A 25,467-nucleotide genomic window follows, 5' to 3' on the forward strand; every position below is an offset into this window, starting at 1 on the left:
GAAATCACCATGTGGCTGCAGTTTTGTAATATAGAACAAGGTCTACAAAACGTCATCTAAGAAAGAGTTACTAAGCATTATGCACCAAAACTACTAGCTTGCAATCTTAGCCACGTTCCTCAACTATTCCCTCAACTAGAATTTTTGCTTCATCACTGCATGTATTTTACTTGAGGCTACTGAAAATATTCATATGGGCACTGAGTACGAAAGCATAAACATACTAACTTATCTGATTCATTGAGTGGCTGATAGCTGAATAATGGTCATGTAGGATTAAACTGTACTTAGTCTGGACTGAAACTACATAGTATTATGCATATGCGGTAGGGACTGACTGAGTAACATGAGATAACTGAGCATGAATTCTCAAAAACTATATTATTTGAGAATACAAGACCAAGTGTATAGCATAATTTTTTAAACTGTAGTACTGAAATACTGATAACTGAATAACTGATAAATGTAGGCTATGGTCAAGCAAACCTGAATTTGAACTGAGTTACTGATCTGATTACTAGACTGGGACTGGGACTGAGACTATAACTAAGACTGCAATTGAGACTGTACTGGAACTGAATACTGGGTTCTGATAACTCTACCTACTGAGGTTTGATCTAGACTGAATTCTCCCGCTATGTTTAAGCCTACTCAAATCTCCAAAATGTATTTAGCCACTTAAACATCAATATGTCATTCAAGCGTATCATCATAACTACAGCCTCGTGTAAAACTAGCATGAAATAATTTTTTCTTAACATGACACCTTTACTCTCTCCTTTCTAAGCAACTGCACATTGCTACATTATTTTGTAAGGAGAGTTCACTGAAGGGTTAAAACATAAGGACCTGAGGTATGCATAAATACTATACCAAAACCTAACACTTAACTGAGGTTTAAGAAATACAATGTCAACACCATGGAGTTATCAAAAGATCTAAACTAAGGATATGTATGGCGAAATCTGAATTTAGCCGATCGCTAGGAGTGTAGCACGGGTCATGAGAACTGAGCATACTGTATAGAATGACATAGATACCTGAGTCCTGAGCTACATGATCTGAGTCTGGAGTTTCTCTATTTATGGAACATAATATATAACATTGGGTGAATGGAACTCCTTATACTAGGAACTGTAAGTGTGCATGATTACTAACGTGCACGAGTGAGGGCTATGATCATAGAGCTGATATGTAAGACATGAATAGATATCATGATAATTGATGGTTTTTAAGAGTCTTAAGTACGAGTCTGATATGATCAGCGGGTTCATCCTCATTACGAGAATAGACAAGGGTGTCATCTATGTAGACTATAACGAACATGTCCAAGTACTGCTTGAACACACAGTTCACCAAGTCCATGAAAGCTGTTGAAGCATTGGTAAAACCAAATGACATGACTAAGAATTCAAATTTACCATATCGAGTTCTGAAGGCTGTTTTCGGGATGTCACATTCTCTGACCCTGAGCTGATGATAGCCTGATCTGAGGTCTATCTTGGAGAAGTAACTGGCACTCTGAAGTTGGTCAAACAAGTCATCAATTCTGGGAGGGGATACTTGTTCTTGACCATGACTTTATTTAGATAACGGTAGTCAATACACATTCTGAGAGAATCATCTTTCTTACGCACGAATAAAACTGGTGCACCCCACGAGAACACACTAGGTCTGATGAATCCCTTATCTAAGAGATCTTTTAACTGTTCTTTTAATTCTCTGAGTTCTGCTGGAGCCATTCTATATGGTGAAATATATATAGGTGGTGTATCTGGAAGAAGGTTTATTCCGAAATTGATTTCCCTTTTGGGAGAAATTCTGGGAAGATCTTCGGGAAATACATCTGGGAATTCACGTGCTACTTACACTGATTCAAGAGTAGGGGTTTTTGATCTAGAGTTCTGGACTCGAACAAAATGGTAGACACATCCCTTAGATATCATCTTTCTCGCCTGAAGGTAAGAAATAAGTTAATCCCTAAGTGCTGAAGTACTACCCCTCCACTTTAGGAAGGGTTTATTCAGAAATTGAAACTGGACAATTTTGTTTCTACAGTCGATTGAGGCATAGTAGGAATGAAGCCAATCTATGCCGAGAATGACATCAAAATTGGTCATCTCTAATTCGACTAAGTCTGCTGAAGTGACTTTCTGAGATATCATAATCGGACAGTTCCTATATACCCATTGGGTTATGATTAATTTACCCACTGGGGTAGAGACTGAGAAAGGTTCTGCTAAGATCTCTGGTTTGACTTTGAAATCAACTGTTATGTAGGGAGTTATAAAAGATCGAGAAGCTCCTAGATCTAAAAGGCATAAACATGTAACTAGAAGATCTGTAACGTACCAGTGACCACATCAGGAAAACTTTCCTGATTTTGTCTGGACTGGAGTGCATAGAGCCTATTTGGGCTTTGCCCACTGGTGGCACTGAAAGCAACACCCTGCTGATTCGGGCGATTGAACTGAGCTGAGAGATGGTTAAACTAACCCTGAGAACCTGAATGAGAACAATATCTGACCCTGTTGCCTGTCTTGCCATATCTGAAACATACATCACTGTCAGCTTTGCAGACACTCCGATGGTTTTTGCCATATTTCTAACAAAGAGGGTTTGTTCGGGCACTTTTTGGCCTTGACATTTTGGCCCTTTTATTCTTTCTCTCATTTTTCCTACGCCTCTCCTCCCCATCCTAAGGAGTATGAACCATAAACCTAGATAGGATAATGGCTAGCTGATTGTTCTGAGCAACTACTGAATGAGCTAAGACGGTGAAGGCAGCTCTAAATTCAGCGTGAGAAACATGGTCATTCAGGGGATCTGCCTGAACGGGCGGAGGGGTTGACTGGTTTTCATTACTTCGTTCGTTAGCTTCTCTGGAAGTCATGTTCTGGAATCATAAGGAAGAGATAGATTAGATTGAGATTTTAACTTGAGATCATGCTCACTCGTACGACATGAATACTGAAGGAAGGAAAACTTTTCCTAAAACATCTCGTAGCCTCTTGTCCATAAGAGTGGTGCGCTATACACCCATGCACAAGACTCGACTAGATGCGGCTTTCCAATTTTCTAGGACTCCATTGAACCTTACACTCTGATACCAAGTTTGTAACGTCTCGAGTCTATACCCTGGATGCTACACGGTGCTTATAATCCCGAAGGACCATAAGCTAATATAAAACTAGTACCTGCTGTAATAATTGAATAATAATACTAAAATATGTGGAAATTATATGAAAAATATGCCATAAGGTTCAATACTGAAATAAAATTGAATGCTGTATAGTAATACCAAAACAGATATATCTGTCTGAAAATACTCTAGTCTGGAAAGCCTTTAAACTGTCTGAAATATGAAGTTGATGGGACAAACCCCCAACTAACTCACAACTACTAAAACTGTACTGCTAAACTTAAATACTAAGAAAATAATCATGTCCTCAAACTATGAGGACTCACCACTAACTCTGACTACTGAAAATCTGAACTACTAAGGGTGACCGGGAGCCCGTGCGTCTGAACCTATGATATAAGACATCATAGTGTAAGAGAAAAGTATGCATCAGTACTTTGAATATACTGGTATGCCAAGTGAGGTAGGCTTAAATGCATGGGTTTATATGCATGAATGATACTAACTGAAGGACATGAGTCTAACTGAATAAGAGTACATGCATGAATGCATAGACTGTAACTGAGATCATGATAATAATGAATACTGAGTTTGAGTATTGATTAACTGATATCTGAGTATACTGATACTGAATTATTGATAAATGAATGGCTGTATTTGATAGTCTTGATTCTGTGTAATTATACTGAGTCCTGTACTAAATTGAGTGGCTGTGTTTGACAGTCCTGAATCTGTAGAACTAAACTAAGTTCTATACTGAGACTGAATCTGAAACTGAGACTGTGAGAGGTAATCATTTAACCTACATACCCCTTTCTGAATAGATTGGGGGTCCAACCTGTGACCCAGTTGGAAAGGTGTCAATACCGTTCCACGAGTAAAGACAAGCTGAGTCACCCTCATCTGGCAGGTGATCTGAATGAGAATGGTGGTACCCTCAACTGGCAGGTAGATCACCTTATCAACCCTTATTTGGCAGGTTGATGTCTCAACCTACGCTGGCTATGTAGTTCTGGAAAACAAGGACTGTTTCTAAGGATCACACCTTCTACTGGAAGGTGAGTCCCCATCCTTGGGTTCACTCGTGCTGAATCCTACTCCCAATTGAATAGACACTGGACTGATTTCTAAACTATTCTAAGCTGGACTAAACTATTACTGATCATACTGTATGACTGAGATGAACTGAGTTCACTAGGTTTCGTGGACTGATGAAATACTACCAAATTCTATTAATTGACTGAGTTCTACTGAGTCTTCCTGAGTTCTATAACTGACTGAATTCTACTGATCGTGACATGACTGATACTTTCATGAGACTGACCATGGCTCTAGGTAACCAGCTAAATTGGTGGGTATTAAATACCCCCAGGACTCAATAGTATAAATTATAAGACATGACACAATCTTGAAACATGATAAATAACTACTAGATCATCATTCTTTCATTGGGACATTCTAGCAAACACTTGCATGACATGAACTTGAATATATGTTAATATGATATAATTTCATTTTTTAATTTTCATGAACAACTCATCAAATACTTGGAAGGTATTGTATATGCACATAGTACTAATCAACACATGGTCATCATAATTTCAAGGCTTTAACATGAATTCACATGATACTACATACATAATAGTTGTTTTTACATAATTCTTGCACTTAATCATGGAATAGAAATCCAATCAATACTACAATCATGAATACACTTGAATCCAAATCAGGGAAAACATGAAATCAAGCTACTTGAAAATTAAAAGAGTTTCTTGGACTCCAAATGTGGAAGGGACCCTTGGATGAACACTTGACATACCTTGGTTGCTAAATTCCAGAAGATTAATGGTGGAATCTTGAGCCTTGAATTTGAAATTTAATTTCCTAGGGTTTTTGTTCTTGAGTGTTTTGAGAAAGAATGAATATAATTTGCTAATTGAGGAATAAATATCGTGTTATGGGGGCTGAAATACGTGGGAAAAAGACCCTATTACCCATGTGGATGTGGCTTTTTAATGATTAAAAACTAAACTGTCAATGCACAGACCGACGCACTGCGTCATTGGCATCGATGTGATAGGCAACGCGCCACGTTGAGTCCGTGACGGTTCACTAAAAATTTCCACTGGTAGCCAAGGAAAATATCAATCGACTCAATAGTTGTCGCGCTGTGTCGAGATTGCATCGATACACTATTTTGGATTTCCAAATGTGGTTCAAATAAGGTCCGTAAAATACAAAACTCGTCCGAGAAAACCTACCAACATTACTAATCATGAATTAACCTAAAGATTGACATTTTAGGTCATAGAGGTCATGAAATAGTGTAGTCAGCTTACGAAGGCCAAAATAATACTAAGTCTGAATACTTAGCTAGAATTTTCTAAGTCTGGGTCCCCTTGGTAAGCTTTTAGGGACTAAGTCAAGCTTAGGATTTTGTGGGGTATTACAGTTATTGCCAATGAATTTTTTCATATGACCTCGGGTAAGTCTTGCACATCTTTTGTATTGATACGACTTATAGATTTTCCTTGAATTGTCAATCTTTGGATAATCTTGCGCATTATTTGATGTTAGATACGAGGCGACTTACAAATATCTTTTGAATTGATAACTTTCAGGTAATCCCTCACATTATCCGACCTTGGATAAGAGATGGCTAACAGATATCCCTCCAATCGCTAGTTCTCAGGTATTCCAGTACATCATCCGACCTTGGATACAATATGACTTATAGATATCTGTCAAATTGCTAGTCTTTGGGTAATCCTACACACAATCAATCTTTGGATATGACGCGACTTATGGAGAACCCTTGGAATTATCAATTTGATAATCTCACATATTCTCCGATAAGGATTTAATTGCAACTTATGGATAACCTTCGGACTATCAATTTTGGATAACCTTGCACTCTATCTGGTTAGGATGTTATTGTGGCTTACAAATGACCTATGGGCTATCTACTCATAGGTAATCTTGCACTCTATCCTATTTCAAGTAATATGACTTATAGATGACCCTCAAATTGTCAATTTCTAGGAAATTTCATATATCATCCATCTTCTGATAGCAACTTAAAGGTGTCTTTTCAAATCGCATGCTCTTGATGCATTCAGATATTGATTCATTAAATGATGAGATATTCTCGATGCCAACATTTGTATCTCACATATCAATAGATATTAAATGTTGATGATATCCTCGACACCATCATTTGTGTCTCGCGTGTCAACAAATATTAAATGCTGATGATATTCTTAATGCCAGCGTTTGTATCTCGTATGTCAATAGATATTAAATGCTGATGATATCCTCAACGCTAGTATTTTTGTCTCGCATGTCAACAGATATTAAATGCTGATGATATCCTCAACGTCATCATTTATGTCTCGTGTTTAAACAAATATTAAATATTAATGATATCCTCGACGCCAATATTTGTGTCTCTCGTGTCAAAAAATATTGATGCTCTAAAGCTTCTTCTAAGGCTAGACCTTATCTCTTGCATAACCAGCGATTATGAAGACTTAGTTAAATATCATGATGGCCCTCTCGGCAATGATATGAAATGGACCTCTCGGCAGTGGTATGAAATGACCCTCTTGGCAATAATATGAAATGACCCTCTCGGTAATGACATAAAATGGCCCTCTCGAAAATGAGATGATATGAAATGACCCTCTCAGCAATGATATAAAATGGCCCTCTCAATAAAGAGATGATATGAAATGGCCTTCTCGATAATGAGATGATATGAAATTGCCCTCTCGGTAATGAGATGATATGAAATAGCCCTTTTGGCAATGACATGAAATGGCCCTCTTAGAGATAATATGAAACGGCCTTCTCGGCAATGGTATGATATGGCCCTCTCGACAATTAGATGATATGAAATGGCCCTCTTAGAAATGGCATGAAATGGCCCTCTCGGCAGTGAGATGATATGAAATGGCCCTCTCGGCATGGCCTTCTTAGTTATGGATTGATTTAAAATGGTTTTTCCGATGATTTAAAAACAGTTTCATCTCTGTTTGTTTTTCTGCATTTTGATTTCTACATGTACTTTTACTCAAGGTAGACAGTTAGTAGACACAATGTCGCTCTCACTGGCAACCATAATCAAGCTTTATAACAGTTTAAATGACTAATCTGGATAACTTAGTCAGCTTATCATCTTCTTTTGGATACACAATTGTAACGACCCATTTCATCGTTACTAAATTATTCGTAGTAAATTCATGAAAATTCTTAATTTTTATTCCTCAATATTAACTTGGGTCCAAAATTGCCAATATTTTATTTATTATGATACCTCAAATTTTTTTGGTGAAGATTTTAGACTTCGGATGTGTCTAGATAGACTCAAGCTTGATGAATTTTAATTATTCGTGAGTTCTAATATCAATAACTTAGTTTGAAATTTCTTTATCTATTAATTAAGGTCATACAATATCCCTAACACAAAGTTAAGTTTAAAACTTTCTTTCCGATACAGTTTTGATATAGGTTATTATTAGGGCCAACTTCAAACGATTATATCTCATAGAATATAAGGAGATAGGGTTCTAATTACCTATCAAATTAACTATCTATGAGTCATCTTTGCAACTTAACAAACCATTCCTCAATCCAAATTTGAAGTAAGAAGTTATGACTATTTTACGAAGCACTGTCCGAGCTGAAATGGGATTTCGCTGTAGCAAAAATTCTGATAGTATTTAAATAGCTTCAGCTATATTTTATGTCCAAAACCCTCAAATTTCATTCCCCAACCCTATAGAGGTGATTTCCCAAGGCTTAAGTTGAAATTCATTCGTTGAGGTAAGTTTTTCCATTATTTTCTTCGTCTTTTAATCTTTTAACATCTTAGAATCCTTAGAAATACCTTTAATGGTGAAATTCTTTTGGGAAATACTCATGAGTGTTTTTAATATGACGTAGATCTGATCCTAAATTGTAAATTAAAGATTCCTAACATGAATTTCATAAACTAGATTATGAATTTTGATGGTTAGTAACCTTGAATTCCGTAAAGATGAGACCTTTAGCATAAAAACTCCATTAATGGAGATGGATTAAGCTTGAAAGAGTTAATTAATGGCTAACTAACCTTGGGAATGATGATACCTTGAATTAAGGGTAGAATTATGGGATCCCCAAGATATTTGTTTGAAGAGTAAATATTTAATTACTCTCATAATGGCTTGATTTTTAGATGATTGAATGTTCCAAGGCATGAAAGAAAGGAAGAACATCCTTGTTGCAACTTGCTTCTTCCAAAAGTTTGGCGTCCAGGTAGGCTAGATTTAATGAGTAGAAAATTGTGTTATTTTATATGTTCATAATTTAGAATTGATGGGAGAAATCATGTCTAGGCCTGTAGGCATAGAGTTGAGGTGGATAAAGATACGAGTACTTAACTTTAATCTCAAAAATTATATTATTGATTGATTATGTAATATTTATTATATTTTATGTTATGTGCAAAGGAGATTGTTATAAACGTAGTATATGACATGATGTTTTTTTAGTTGTTCTAGTGATGAACCTAGTTGAGTTGTATCTGTATTAGGTTGTATGTATTGTGCAATAATATGATAAGCAGAATTATGCTAAGATTGAATATTGATGAGAATTGTAATATCTAAAGGATAGATGACTTAAATTAGTGTGATGATTGTATTATGTGGAAAGAGGTAGAGGTAAATGATACGCGTGAATGTGTTAGTTATTGGTGGTGATGTTAGAACTCAAATTGTGGAATTTAAGAAGATAATGATATTTTTAATAATTAATGAGTAATTAAGGCTCCAATAGTGACTTGTATGCATAAGAATTAAATTATGATTTATTTTATGATATTCTTGTTTTGATATTGATAAAAATACTATATCTATTGGATGCCCATGAGAGGCTAAATTGGTGATAATGGTGGTTTATTAATTATACCTATGAGAAGCTTGTTTGATAATGATAACTAGCCATTTTTGTAAGCTACGATTAAAACACGTATAAATAAAGCTTGTCAACCAACATATATGTAAGTACAAAGTTTCACCTTTTCAAATACATATCACACAACCAAATACCCAATAAATCAACAATACAATAATAACAAATCAAATAGTTCTCATAAACAAGCCACATAACCATCAAGAGTATCAACCATATTGTAAACATCCACATACTCAACACAAATATGTACACATATGCTATGGGTGTAATTGGTTTATTTTGTTTGGCCTTATTTATGTGCTAGAGGTGTGGGGATCACTCTTGAGGTGATTAAGAGTTAAGTGAAGCCTGTAATAAAAAATATTGTTAGGTAGAAATAAGAATGACTCTGTATATCTTTAATTGGTGTTAGTGATATAAGAGTGGTTTGGCTTGGCCATGAAGTGTTTTTCATTGAAAAATATTGAGTTAGTGATTGTTAGGACATAAGTTGTAGCTGTGGATTTATGCGTTAGGAAAAACTTGATAAGATCAATTATTATTGACTTGACCTTGTGGCTGAATTATACATTTGCATATCCCATAGAGTTGGCTTATATATGATACTTTTAGAGGATAGTAATTTCTATCAAAGTGGCAATGCAAAATCAAATGACTTAGTTACACTTATAAAATAATTAAGAATGATCTTTCATGAGAGAATAAGTGAATTATTAATGGCATGATTAATCTTTCTTGGGTGATACTTGGTGGATATTGCTTGGGTATGATGATTAGATAAATATTAACGATGTTGTGGAGGAGAATGCGTTGTAGGCTATAATTCTGTAGGATCTTTATGGATAATAGTTGTAAGCCTGTGTAATGAGTGAGAGGTTATGTTGTCATCTATGTATAGTAGTAAATACTAAGCTTGAATCGTGGGTAATCTTGAGGTGAAAATAATAGTGTTTATGAAAGGTTGAAGCTAGCTTTATAGAATGAATTTAATAGTCTTGATTGAGTTCATGCGGATATCTAAGTTACGTGACTTGTCAGTTGTGCGATGGCTTAAATATGACCAAATGTAGATTTTTCATGGGGTGGTCTTGTCTATAAACTGAGTCAGGTGTCTCGGGGAGAGCTTGTATGTTGGATGGATTAGATGTTACTTATCTAGTATTGAAAATCTGAGTAGCAGATTCATGTACCGTAGCGGTGTGTTACCCGATCCAACATATACATATCGTACCAGTGTGGTACCCGATTCAACATATCCATATCGTACCAGCGTGGTGCCCGATCCAACATATGCATATCTGTATCGGCATGGTACCCGATCCAAAATATACACATCCATACCGGCGTGGTACCCGATCCAAAATATATACTTTCGTACCGGCGTGGTACCCAATCTAAAATATACACATCCGTACCGGTGTGGTACCCTATCCAACATATACATATCCATACCGGCGTGGTACCCGATCCAACATATATATATCCGTACTGGCGTAGTACCCGATCCAATATATACATATCCGTACTGGCGTAGTACCCCATCCAAAATACACATATCCATACTGGTGTGGTACCCGATCCAACATATACATATCCGTACCAGCGTGGTAATCGATCCAACATAAATAAGTATTATCAATATCAAATTTACATAACCTCACAGCATACAACATAATGTACCAAGTTTACAAGTACACTTAAAGTCATAAGACAATTCCATCAAGTAAATTTTCAATAATCATTTATACACGTATCAACAATTCAAACATCAACAATTTCAAGCATGTCCGAATACCAATCAACAAGTATTCATAGCATTACTTTAAGGAGTTATCATTATCAAACAAGCCTCTCATAGGAACAATTAACAAACCACCATTATCACCAATTTAACCTCTCATAGGCATCCAATAGATATAGTATTTTTATCAATATCAAAACAAGAATATCATAAAATAAATCACAATTTAATTCTTATGCATACAAGTCACTATTGATGCCTTAATTACTCATTAATTATTAAAAATATCATTAGCTTATTAAATACTGCAATTTGAGTTCTAACATCACCACCTATAACTAACACATTCATGCATATCATTTACCTCTACCTCTTTCCTCAAATACAATCATTACACTAATTCAAGTCATCTATCCCTTTGATATTACTATGCTCATCAATATTTGATCTTAGCATAATTCTTTTCATCATATTATTGCACAATACATACAACCTAACACCATTACAACTCAACTAGGTTCATCACTAGAACAACTAAAAAAACATCTGTAACGCTCCGTAAAAATCCTCCATGTATTATCTCATAGTAGATTTCTTATAGAGTTGAAGACTTAAATTTTTTTTTCTAAGTGTCAAAGAAACTTATTCTCATTTTGAATTCCCTATCTTTGAGGATTTTATTTTTGACTTTTTCGACTTTCGTTTCTTGATTTTTTCTGTTGATATACGATGGGGGAAGTCAATAGTACATCTTGGGTACATTTTACGGGAAAACCACACTGGTTTGAAATGCCTTTGAAATGCTCCAGCATTTTGGGCGCATTTCAGGAGCAGATTCAAGGTTAACTTCAAATGATCATAACTTCTTCTATATAATAAATTGGGAGATCTGCTATATATCAAATGAAATATCTTTGAGTCTTCTTTCCAATGCCACTAATTTCATCCAAATCCAACATCTCAGTCAAATGTTATGCCCGTTTTACTTCAATATATCAGCCTGTCAACTGGCAGAAATTTCTGCGACATTTTTTATTTCTTTAGGGGTAAAATGGATATTTTCCATCCCCTATCATACCTAACACAAGATTTAAGCCTCAATTGACCAAAAGATGGTCATTTTCTTCCAATTTCTCAAGAACCAAACCCCTTAGTCCCAAAATAAAAATCAAGATCCCTCAAAATTCAACCGTAAAATTTTGAAATTTATTTAAGATTCGAAATCCCCATTGCGAGGGATACAAGAAGCACCCATCAATTGTTCGTATAGCATCTCTAAAGCGAGATTTCATTCGAAAACTTCTAATTTAAGGTACGCGGGATTTTTCTAAAAATTTCATAGGCATAGAAATCATGATTTTAAGAAAAGAGTTTCTAATTTATGAATATATTCATGTTTTAGAAACATTGATGATATTGTTTTGGTCTTTAGGCCTTCTCCAAATTGATTTGAATTGATATATGTATATATGTATCTGTTTTAATGTTAATGATTGAATTGAGAGCATGATTATTGTAAAAATCCCTCTCTTGTTATGATTTTCTTTACTTATCATATGCTATGAATTATCTTGAATGCATCATTGAAAAGCATGATATGAAATGCCTTAAGTATTGTTATAATTGGATTATGATTTTGATTTTAAAAGAGAGGGTAGTTATGTTGATAAATGTTAAAAATATTCATATAACGAAAGAGTGCATAATTTGCCAAAAGCACATGACCACCATATGTTTGAAGGATTTTTGCATAGTTTTGACTTATGTTTCGAAACATGAAATCTCTTAAACTATTTGCATATTTGGGTGGTCTGAATTGAATTTTCATGAAAGAATCATGCATGGTACAATTTGGCTCAGAATTAGGACTTGCAAGTCTTGGTGTGACGACACCAACTCAGTTAAAGCCATAGTAATTCAAAACAGAATAGAACACATGTTTGAAATCAAATTTTCAAATGTTGAAGTTAGAAATATGCATGATTCAGAACAGGATAAAATTGGGCATAAAGAGAGCTTAGGTGATTCCCTAAAGAAGGAATGAGTTCAGATAACTCATTGCCCAAAACTGCGATTTGTCAATCCAGGTATATTATTATACGCTGGCCTAATGCCTTGTGGCGTATCAGACTCAGACACTCCAACCCTTGAGGCACACTTAGGTTGGGGGCTTTCCTGCCGATTCAATGGCGGATTCCATATAGCCCATGGAATATCAGACTTGTAGGGGAGTGCCACCTAACTCAGAAGTAATATAAAGATCAGAAACGGTATTGTCAAGAATGGTTTATGATTTTCAGAAAAGTGTCCATGTGTTTTGAAACTATTTTATGTATGATGTTTTGTAACCCGCTCTCAACTATTTTATATTTATTCAAACTTGTTATTTTGGATTTCTTCGCGTACCAGTACATCTGTATTGACCCCCTTCCCCTACCTCTCAGGTTCTGAGGCCCAGTCTAGGGGTCTAGATAAGCAAGCAGTGAAATTTCATCAGACAGAGTTGCAGTGTTCAGTTGGTGAGCCTTCTATATTTCAGAAGGCCTATTTACTTTCTAACAATCATTATTAGCTATAGTTTTGGTCTCAATTTTTAGATTGTGTTAGTGATCATGTAGTAGAGATTTCGCAAACAGTTTGCAGATGTTGTTAGATGGTTTTGGATTTCATTCTCCATTGCTAACTTTATATCAGATTTATGACCATGATTCTGTTTGTAATAATTTTTGCATTTCCTTATTTGTGAATGAATGGTGTATATGATTTCAAGTTAGAAGGGTGTCCGGGCCTTCATGGTTCGAGAGGCTCATCATGGCCAGGGCCTCGGTTCGGGTTGTGACAACATTATGTTCATATACTATGTTTATAACAATCTCTTTTCGGGAACATAATACAAAATATCATAAATATTACCTAATCAATCAATAATATAATTTTTGGGATTTAAGTTAAGTACTTGTATCTTTATCCACCTCAACTCCATGCCTGCAGGCCTAGACATGCTTTCTTCCATCAATTCTAAATTATAAAAATATAAAATAACACAATCTTCTACTCATTAAACCTAGTCTACCTAGACGCTAAACTTTTGGAAGAAGCAAGTTGCAACAAGGATGCTCTTCCTTTCTTTCATGCCTTGGAACATTCAATCATCTAAAAATCAAGCAAATATAAGAGTAATTAAATATTTACTCTTCAAACAAATATCTTGGGGATTCAAACCCACTAATTCTATCCTTAGTTCAAGGTCTAGATCATTCCCCAAGGTCAATTAGCCATTAATTAGCTCTCTCAAGCTTAACCTATCTCCATTAATGGACTTTTTATGCTAAAGGTCTCATCTTTACGGAATTCAAGGTTCCTAACCATCAAAATTCATAATCTAGTTTATAAAATTCATGTTAGGAATCTTTAATTTAGAGTTTAAGATCAGCTCTACGTCATATTAAAAACACTCATGAGTATTTCCCAAAAGAATTCCACCATTAAAGGTTTTTCTAAGGATTCTAAGATGTTAAAGGATTAAAAGGCGAAGAAAATAATGGAAAAACTTACCTCAACAAAGGAATTTCACCTTAAGCCTTGGGAAATCACCTCTCTAGTGTTGGGGAATGAAATTTGGAGGTTTTGAACTTAAAATACGGCTGAAGCTATTTAAATACTATCAGAATTTTCGCTACAACGAAATCCCATTTCAGCTTGGACAGTGCTCCATAAAGTAGTCATAACATTTTACAGCGAATTCAGATTGTGGAAAGGTTTGTTGCATTGGAAAGAAGACTCGGAGATCTTCAATTTGATAGGTAATGGGACCCCTAACTTCTTATATTCTATGAGATATGATCATTTGAAGTTGGCCCTAATAAAAACCCATATCGAAACTGTATCGGAAAGAAATTTTTAAACTTAACTTTGTGTTAGGGATATTGTATGACCTTAATTAATAGATAAAGAAATTTCAATCGAAGTTATTGATATTAGAACTCACGAATAATTAAAATTCATCAAGTAAATTTTCAATAATCATTTACACATGCATCAACAATCCAAACATCAACAATTTCAAGCATGTCCGAATACCAATAAACAAGTATTCATAGCATTAATTTAAGGAGTTATTATCATCAAACAAGCTTCTCATAGGCACAATTAATAAACCACCATTATCACCAATTTAGTCTCTCATGGACATCCAATAGATATAGTATTTTTATCAATATCAAAACAAGAATATCATAAAATAAATCACAATTTAATTCTTACGCATACAAGTCACTATTGGAGCCTTAAATTACTCATTAATTATTAAAAATATCTGAACCTAGTTGAGTTCTAATGGTATTATGTTGTATGTATTGTGCAATAATTTGATGAGGAGAATTATGTTAAGATCGAATATTGATGAGCATAGTAGTATCTAAGGATAGATGACTTGAATTAGTGTGATGATTGTATTATGTGGAAAGAGGTAGAGAATAATGATACGCGTGAATGTGTTAGTTATAGGTGGTGATGTTAGAACTCAAATTGCAATATTTAAGAAGATAATGAAATTTTTAATAATTAATGAGTAATTAAGGCTCCAATAGTGACTTTTATGCATAAGAATTAAATTGTGATTTATTTTATGATATTTTTGTTTTGATATTGATAAAAATACTACATCTATTGGATGCCCATGAGAGGTTAAATTGGTGATAATGGTGTTTTATTAATTGTGACTATGAGAGGCTTGTTTGATAATGATAACTCCTTAAAGTAATGTTATGAATACTTGTTGATTGGTATTCAGACATGCTTGAAATTATTGATGTTTGGATTGTTGATGCGTGTATAAATGATTATTGAAAATTTACTTGATAGAATTATCTTATGACTTTAAGTGTACTTGCAAACATGGTGCATTATGTTGTATGATGTAAGGTTGTGTAAATTTGATATTAATAATACTTATTAATGTTGGATCGGGTACCACGCCGGTACGGATATGTATATATTGGATCGGGTACCACACCGGTACGAATATGTATATGTTGGATCGGGTACTACGCTGGTATGGATATGTATATGTTGGATTGGGTACCACGCCGGTACGGATGTGTATATTTTGGATGGGTACGGATGTGTATATTTTGGATCGGATACCACGCCAGTACGGATGTGTATATTTTTGATCGGGTACCATGCCGGTACGAATGTGTATTTTTTGGATCGGGCACCATGTCGGTACGGATATGTAAATGTTGGATCGGGTACCGCGCCGGTATGGATATGTATATATTGGATCGGGTACCACGTCGGTACGGATATGTATATGTTGAATCAGGTGCCACGCCAGTACGGTACATGAACATAGATTGTTCCCTACAGGTCATGATTATTTGGGCAAAAATAAGTCCCATAGCATGTGTGTACAAATTTATGTTGAGTCTGTGGATGTTTACAATATAGTTGATACTCTTGATGGTTATGTGGCTTGTTTGTGAGCACTGTTTGATTTGTTATTATTGTATTGTTGATTCATTGGGTATTTGATTGTGTGATATATATTTGAAAAAGTGAAACTTTGTACTTACTTATATGTTGGTTGACATGCTTTATTTATACGTGTTTTAATTGTAGCTTACCAGAATGGCTAGTTATCATTCTTTAATATTATAATAGAGCATTTGGTTGTTAGCCCCAGAGTTTAGTATGGTTGTTTATGATTAAGGGTTTATTCCTGTGAATATGAGTAATGAAAAAGATAAGGCGAATAAGGAGGAATATTGATGTAAGATAAGTTGAATAAAGAGGAATAGTTAGTCTTTCTTCCTAATAGATGTTAGAGTCTTTGTATTATTTATTTCATTGTCAGTCTATGTTGTAATAGATAGCTCTTGTACATGTCTGGCCAAGTCTTGGGATAGGAAAGGACATTTGTAAGAAGTATTTGTAAAAAGTTTATTTATTAGTATTTAATTTACTTTATATTTCCTTAAAAACAGAAGTCTTCCGCATATTTTTAGTTGGGTAATAAGGGTTCTCCTAGCTACTTAGAATAGCACAGGTGCTTGCACGGTCTGTTAGTCTGGTTCGTGATAGCATTTGAATGATAAATCCACCAAATGTAAACAAATAGGTAAAATCCCTTTTTGAGGGACTTCATGAATATCGTTTGCGTCGCCCCATGGCAAATTTGGTGATGAATTTTTTGGTCTTCCTTCTCTTGTGCAATCCTTTGATTGTTGTATTTATTGTGCCGACTCCCTTGAATGCACCTGCGCTAAAGGTAAATATTTTGTAGACACAAAGTTGATTTTTCTAGTGACTATTTTGTAGGAAAATTCTAAATACAATATTCATAAAGAAGATAAGGTGCCTTTGTTTGTCCGTCATGGTCTCAAGAAATGAGATAGGCAATTCAAAAGGTCCTTGATAAATTGATATTAAACTCGTCTTGGGACTACCCAAAAATATCGTTCTTGAGCATTATATGCATTGGTGTGACTCGCAACTCACGTGGGTATTTTTTAAAAAAGATTCTCATTTTTGTGTATTGATCTCTGCATCCACAGAAAAATGATTAATCTTGAGTGTAACTACTTTGTGTTGACCTCCTCCAATCCTTGGTTTGCTCCTCGCCATCTTTTGGGTACTCCGTCATGTTGGGACTTCCACCCTACTCCCCATCCCAATAGATGCCTAGGCAGTCACTAAGTAAGAATATTTGTATAGACTTTCGAAAGTATTCTTAATTTTTAAGAACTAGTTTCAAAACTTTTGTAAAAGATTTAAAAAATCTTTGCTAATCATGTCATGTACTAGATCAACGAACATTTTTCTCCTGGTTTTGATTGTATCTGACATTTGATGGAGGAATTGCAGGGATTCATCATCGTCACTGATGGATTCTATCAATAGTTCTGTCATAGCCGGAGATATATTCTGCCTAGACTTTGTCATAGGTGGTGATTTCAAAAGCTTGACTTTAACCTCTGGAACTGGGGAATTTGAAATATATTCCAATATATTAGTGGAAATTTTGAGGCCCTCCTCAAAATTTCTGCCCCAGTTTAATATTGTTTGAAATGATCTCAACTTGAGAGGATCCGAAGTCTTTGTTGGTCTTCGTTCGCTTTGTTAGATGATGATATTCTTCTTGTGAATTTTTGAGATTCGTTCTCAAAAATTCTGCCCTAGTTTTCATTTCCTGAGGTTATCTGATCAAGCTGTTGGGGTGCCTATGTATTCCATTGAAGCAAGAATCAGGTCAAACATAGTTTAGGACTACGCTAGAGATTTATAGAAAAATCTAATGGGTTGACCGAGGCTGATATAGGCCGCCTACGTATCCCTTTCTTGGGAATTTAGGTCATCACATAGTTTATACATAAAAAAAGGATAATTTAGCTAAAGGGTTGACCGAAGCCGACATAGGCTGCCTATGTAACCCTTTCTTGGGAATTCAGGTCAATGTAGTTCATACTTAAAGAAAAGTTATTCTAGGCAATTACACATCATAAAAGAAGTACTATCATAAAAGTGATTACAAATAAACCAAGGAAACAAAAACTAAAACATCCATCAAACATAGTATCTCTTTACTGCATCGAAATTGATTGGTTTGGTCCACTCTTGACCGTCTATCTCAAAAAGAATCAGAGCTCCTTCGGATAGTACCTTATGAACTATGTATGGTCCTTGCCAATTTGGAGCAAACTTGCCTTTGTACTCTTCTTAGTGAGGGAATCCGTGTTTGAGGACCAATTCCCTAACTTCAAATATTCGAGCTCTTACTTTTTTGTTGAAGGCACGGATCATCATTGTTGGTACAACTAACCATGACATACGACAACCATTATCTTCTCATCAATCAACCTGAGTTGTCCATAGTGAGCACGAATGCAATACTCGTACTTCTACCTAGCTTGAAATCATCCCAAGTATGTTAAAAACTTACTTTGAAATATGAATCCATTTTTTTGTACACATGAAATTTTTAAGATTTTCACTTTTTATCATGTGGGAAATTGAATTAGATTTCCAATGATACTAATTTTGTCTAAATCTAGTATCAAAATAAAAAGTTACAGACGTTTTACTCAGAGCTATCAGAATCGCCCAGGTGCGACAGCCAAGTTGATGGACTGTCGATCTAGAGATGGACCATCATAACCAAGGAAGTGAGGCAACCTTTTAGATAAGGTGTGACAGATAGGTTGACGGACTGTCAAACTTGTGATGGACCATCTCCCAAGCCGTCGCTACTTAGGCAGTGAGTCCTTTTCTTGGTCTACGTATGACGGTCGAAATGATGGACTGTCGAGCCAGAGATGGACCATCGCATAAGCCATTGCAGATTCTATTTAGTTATTTTAAAGCTGCTTTTAAAAGGCTATTTGGGTGTTTTTCCACATGATTTAATCCCTAATTGCACCCGACCATAGCTCATAAGTTCATTATTCTTTTACAACATCAAATTAGGGTTTCTCTCTAAGATCTATCCTCGAGAACAAGAAAATCCTAGGTGTTTAATTCCAAGTCAAGAATTTAAGTTTTCCTCCATCAATCTTCAAGAAATCACAACCCAGGTATGTCATGTATTGATTCATGGGTCCCTTTCACCCATGAAGCTCAAGAATCTCTTTTAAAATCCATGATTTGGGTATTTGTAAATGTTCATGATTTAAATTGAATTGAAATTTATGTCCATGATGCTGTGTCATTTTGATTCATGTCTTAAATTACATTTTCCAATGATTGACCCTAGTACGTGATGATTTGCATAATAACCATGATAAACCCCCTTCAAATTACAAGTTGATTGATGTATCCATGATTATTAGATGTGTTGATGATTTTATGACCAAAGCATGCTCCCCATTTGTTTGATTAAATTCCTATGTGAAAGAAAAGTGTCATTCTAGTATGATAATATGAAATCCCCATTCATGTACAAGTTTATGCATGTCGAATGTTTGATGAAATATCTTACTCAATGAATTATGGATTGTTGATATTAGTCATGTATTCAAGAATGTCATGCTTTGTCAGTTTCTTTCCATGGAGTCCTAGGGGTACTTGTACTCAAAAAATATAGTTGTGTCCCTAGAGTCGATGTCATGTTTTAACGATATCCTCAGTCAAGCCATGATTCATAGAACTCAGTCAGTCATGTGGCTCAGGAAATATCAGTAATACAGTAATCTCAGTACTATTCTATTAGTCAACAAAACTCAGTTAATTCAGTTAAATCAGTTCAGTAATCTATGTTCAGTGTCTATTCAGATGGGAGTAGGAATTAGCACTGAGTAAACCCAAGGATGGGAACTCACCTGTTATATAAGGGTGTGATTCTTAGAATAAATTCTTGCGGTCCAGAACTATGTAGCCAGCGTAGGTTGAGACATCATAGCCTACAATATGAGTGTAGATGAGGTGGCTTAACCTGTTATGTGAGAGTTCCCACCATTCTCACTAGAGCTACATGTTATATGAGGGTTACTCACAGATTGTCCTTACCAGTGGCGTGGTATTGATACCCTTCCAATTGGGGTTATAGATTGGACCCCAACTCAACCATAATGGCGTATTAGGGGAATGTCGGTTAATAACTACTTCCCACAGTTTTAGTTATAGAATCAGGACTTTCAGATACAGTCATTCAGTCTCAGTAATAGAACTCATATAGTTCTACAAAATTCAGGACTGTCAGATACAATCAATGTAGAATAGTACGGAACTCAGCTAGTTCCATAAAAAACTACACTGTCAGATACAGTCGCCCAGTATCTGTTATTTTAGTTATATAGTTATTAGTATCTCATGTTATTAGTACTCAGATTCAGTAATCATGTTATCATGAACCTAGTTACAGTTATTATGTATTCATGCATGTATTCTCTCGTTCATGTTGTCCAGTCAGTTAGTATAGTTCATGCATGTGAACCCTTTGGATTCAGCCTACCTTCCATGCATACCAGTACATTCAAAGTACTGATGTATTTGTGTTATGGTGTTTTATACCATAGGTTCAGAAGCATGAGCTCCAGAGCATCAGCAGCATTCCAATCTCAACAGTCAGAGATAGCAGTGAGTCCTTATTCTTTGAAGACATGAACATTCTTTATTATCTCATTAATTAATTTATTAGTTGGAGTTAGTTGGGGATGTATCCCATCAGCTCCTTATTCAGACAGTTTAGTTAGTTAGAGGTTTTTTAGTCTATCATGTTTAGACAGTTATTTCAGTATTTAGGTATTTCATACCCCATCCATATGTTATGATTTATTAGTTATGTTTTAGTTTTGAACCTCAAGGCATTTCAATTCATATTTCTGCATTTATATAGTATATTATGCAGTGTTCAGGTACAGATATTAGTCATGGGTTAGCTTGTGGTCCTTCGGGGTCATGAGCACCGTGTAGCATTCTGGGTACTAGATTTAGGGCGTTACAAACTTAGTATTAGAGCCTAAGGTTCAATAGAGTCCTTAGAAGTCTGAAAGTCGCATCTAGTAGAGTCTTGTACATGGGTGTGTTGCACGCCACATTTATGTGCAAGAGGCTATAAGATGTTTTAGGAATAGTTTTCCTTTTTTCAGTATTCATGTCGTGCCAGTGAGCATAATCTCAATCTAATCTCTCAGTGTAATCCGTTTCTCCCTTTCTTCTATAGAACATTCCTTCTAAGAGAAGAAATAGGAATCAGCCAGCATCTTAGCTTGAAGATCCTTTGGGCTAACATATTTCTTATGCAGAGTTCAGAGATGCATTCACTACTCTTGTTTAGTCAATTTTTGCTCAGAATGAATGATCAACTGTCATTTTGGCCAACCCAGTGGCTAATTCAGCTGCATCCAGGATTTGAGACTTCACCCGAATGAATCCTCTATCCATTCTTGAGTCTAAGTCAGATGAGGACCCTCAGGAATTCATCGATCATGTTCATAAGGTTCTGGATATCATGGGGGTTACTTCTATTGAGAGTGTTGAGCTTGCTACATATTATTTGCAAGATGTTGCTCACACTTGGTAAAAGCAATGGAAGTCAGAAAGGGCAGATGATGTTGGGCCTATTGATTGGGAGGAGTTTGTCACCGCATTCTTTGATAGATTCTTTCTCCAAGAGATGAGAGAGGCTAAGGTGTTAGAATTCATCAACCTCAGGAAGGGCAATATGATAGTGAAAGAGTATTCTCTTAAGTTTAATTAATTATCTAGATATGCCCCTCATGTGGTTGCAGCTAGCGGGGCCAAAATGAGTAAGTTTATTTCTGGGGTAAATAATAGTGTGATCAATGAGTGTAGGTCTGTGATGTTGAATAGTGACATGAATTTAGCCAGGCTCATGACTCATGCTCAGTAGATAGAGGAGCAAAAGATTAAGGTGAGGGAGAAGCAGAATAAGAGAGCAAGGATAGGTAGTTTTAACTTTACTCAGCCTAAATTTGAAGGAGAAAACTATTCTCAATTTCATCCTAAGTTATCAGTTCCATCTCCTTCTTCAGCTAGCGCTCCAGCTCCTATGTTCAGGGATGGTAACAAATATAGAGCGCTAGGCTCTAAGTCTCAGAGCAGTGTTAGTAGTGCCCGCACTATTCTTTTCTGGACTTGTGGCAAGCACCATCAGGGTAGTTGTAGAGCTGGCAGCGTTATTTGTTTTGGATGTGGCAAGCCAGGCCATAGAGTCAGATACTATCCTCAACCAGGTCCTCAGGGTTAGCAAAACCATTTCTCAGTTCAGTTTGATCACCCAAATCAGTAGGGTGCCACTTCCAGTGCTACTAGTGGGCAACACCCAAATAGACTCTATGCTCTCTAGTCCCAACAAGATTAAAAAAATTCTCTTGATGTGGTTACTGGTATGTTACAGATCTTTCAAGTGCATGTTTACGCTTTGCTAGATCCAGGAGCTTCTTTGTCTTTTGTGACTCGATATATAGCAGGCGATTTTGGAATCAGTCTCAAAATTCTAGCAGAGCCCTTTTCAATCTCTACCCCAGTGGGTAAAACCATCATATCCCGGTGGGTATACAGGAACTGCCCGGTTATGATATTTCAGAAAGTTACTTCAGCAGACTTAGTTGAATTTGAGATGACTGATTTTGATGTCATTCTCAGCATGGATTGGCTTCATTCCTACTATGCCACAATTGACTGTAGAAATAGAATAGTCCAATTCCAGTTTCTGAATGAACCTGTCCTAGAGTGGAGGGGAAGTACTTCAGCTCTCAGAGGTCAGCTTGTTTCCTACCTTTGGGCATGAAAAATAATATCTAAGGGATATGTCAATTATCTTGTTTGAGTTAAGGACACTAGTTCTGAAACTCCCAATCTTGATTTAGTCCCAATTGTGAATGAATATTCAGATGTCTTTTCTGAAGATCTTCTAAGAATTCCTCCCGAAAGGGAAATAGACTTCGATACTGATCTTTTTCTAGATACTCAGCCTATATCTATTCTTCCATATAGAATGGCACCAACAAAACTAAGAGAATTGAAAGAGTAGTTGAAGTATCTCTTAGATAAGGGATTCATCATACCCAGTGTTTCCCCGTGGGTTGCACTAGTTTTATTCATGCGCAAGAAAGACGGTTCTTTCAGAATGTGTATTGACTACCGTCATCTTAATAAAGTCACGGTCAAGAATAAGTATCCTCTTCCCCAAAATCGATGACTTGTTTGACCAACTTTAGGGTGCCAGCTATTTCTCTAAGATAGACCTCAGATACGGCTATCATCAACTCAGAGTTAGAGAATGTAACATTTTGAAAATAGCCTTCCATACTCGGTATGGTCACTTCGAATTCCTAGTCATGTCCTTTGGTCTTACCAATTCCCCAGCAGCTTTCATGGACTTGATGAACCATGTGTTTAAATAGTACTTGGACATGTTCGGTATAGTCTCCATAGATGATATTTTTATCTATTCCTACAGTGAGCATGAGCATGCAGACCATCTCAGAATCGTACTTTAGACTCTCAGAGATCATCAGTTGTTTACCAAATTCAATAAATGCAAATTTTGGTTAATGTCAGTAGTATTCCTTGGCTAAATTATTTTTGGTGATGGCATTAGAGTATATCCTCAAAAAACTGAAGGAGTAAGAAACTGGCCTCACCCTATCTCTCTATCAGATATTAGGAATTTCTTAGGTTTGGCTGGCTATTACAGATGGTTTGTTAAGGGATTTTCTTCTATTGCATCCCCTATGCCCAGAATAACTCAGAAGAAAGTTAAGTTTCAATGGTTAGATCCTTGCGAGAAGAGTTTTCAGGAGTTAAAGACTCGACTCACCTTATCCCCAGTCTTAGCTCTTCCAGATGGTTCAAATGGGTTCGTGGTGTATTATGATGCATCCACTGCAGCATGGTAAGGTCATAGCCTACGCCTCCAGGCATCTCAAACCCTAAGAGAAGAATTATCTGACTCATGATCTTGAGTTAGCAGTCGTAGTATTTACCTTAAAAATTTAAAGGCATTATCTATACGGAGTTCATGTGGATGTGTTCACAGATCATAAGAGCCTTCAGTATGTCTTTTCTCAGAAAGATCTCAATCTTAGTTAGAGAAGATGGTCAGAGCTCTTGAAAGATTATGACATGAGTATCCTTTATCATTTGGGCAAGGCCAATGTAGTGGCCAACGCTCTTAGTAGACTGTCTATGGGTAGTGTTGCTCATATTGAGGATAGTAAGAAGAAGCTAGATCAGGAAATCCATCAGCTTGCTAGACTAGGTGTTCGCTTAGTTGATACAGAGAAGAGTAACATATGGGTTCAAAGTAGTTCAGAATTCTCTAGTTTCCAAGGTGAAAGAAAAGTAAGATAGAGACCCCAGCCTTGTCAAATTGAAAGAGTCAGTCAAAGATCAAAAAGTAGAGGTTTTCTCCTAAGGGGGAGATGGTATTTTACGTTGTCAGGATCGTCTGTGTGTTCCAGGTGTAGATGACTTAAGGTAGTAAATTTTTGCAGAAATGCATGGTGTACGCTACTCTATTCATCCAGGGGCCATAAAGATGTACCGCGACTTGTGGGAAATCTATTGTGGAGTGGGATGAAGAGAGATGTTGCAAAGTTTGTGGCTAAGTGCTCTACATGTCAGTAGGTTAAAATAGAGCATCAAAAGCCTAGTGGGTCCATGCAGGAGTTCAATATTCCTACTTGGAACTGGAAAAAAGTGAACATAGACTTCGTGATGGGTTTGCCCCGTGCTTGTCTCCAGCATGATTCATTCTGGGTCATTGTAGATAGAATAACCAAGTCAACTCATTTCCTTCTATTCCATACCTCTTATTCAGTCAAGGATTATGCCAAACTCTATATCAAAGAGTTGGTCAGATTGCATGGTATTCTGTTATCTATTATCTCAGACAGATAAGTCCAGTTTACCTCTTATTTCTGGAAATCATTCTAAAAGGGTCTTGGTACCCAAATTCATCTCAGTACAACCTTTCATCCTCAGACAGATGGTCAAGTAGAAAGGACCATTCAGACTCTAGAAGATATACTGTGAGCGTGTCCAATTGATTTCAAGGGTAGTTAGGATGACCACTTGCTTTTGATTGAGTTTGCATACAACAACAGTTATCATTCCAGTATTCAAATGGCTCTATTCGAAGCTCTCTATGGTAGGAGATGTA

The sequence above is a fragment of the Capsicum annuum genome, chromosome 1, assembly GCF_002878395.1.
Source record: "Capsicum annuum cultivar UCD-10X-F1 chromosome 1, UCD10Xv1.1, whole genome shotgun sequence".
NCBI lineage: Eukaryota > Viridiplantae > Streptophyta > Magnoliopsida > Solanales > Solanaceae > Capsicum > Capsicum annuum.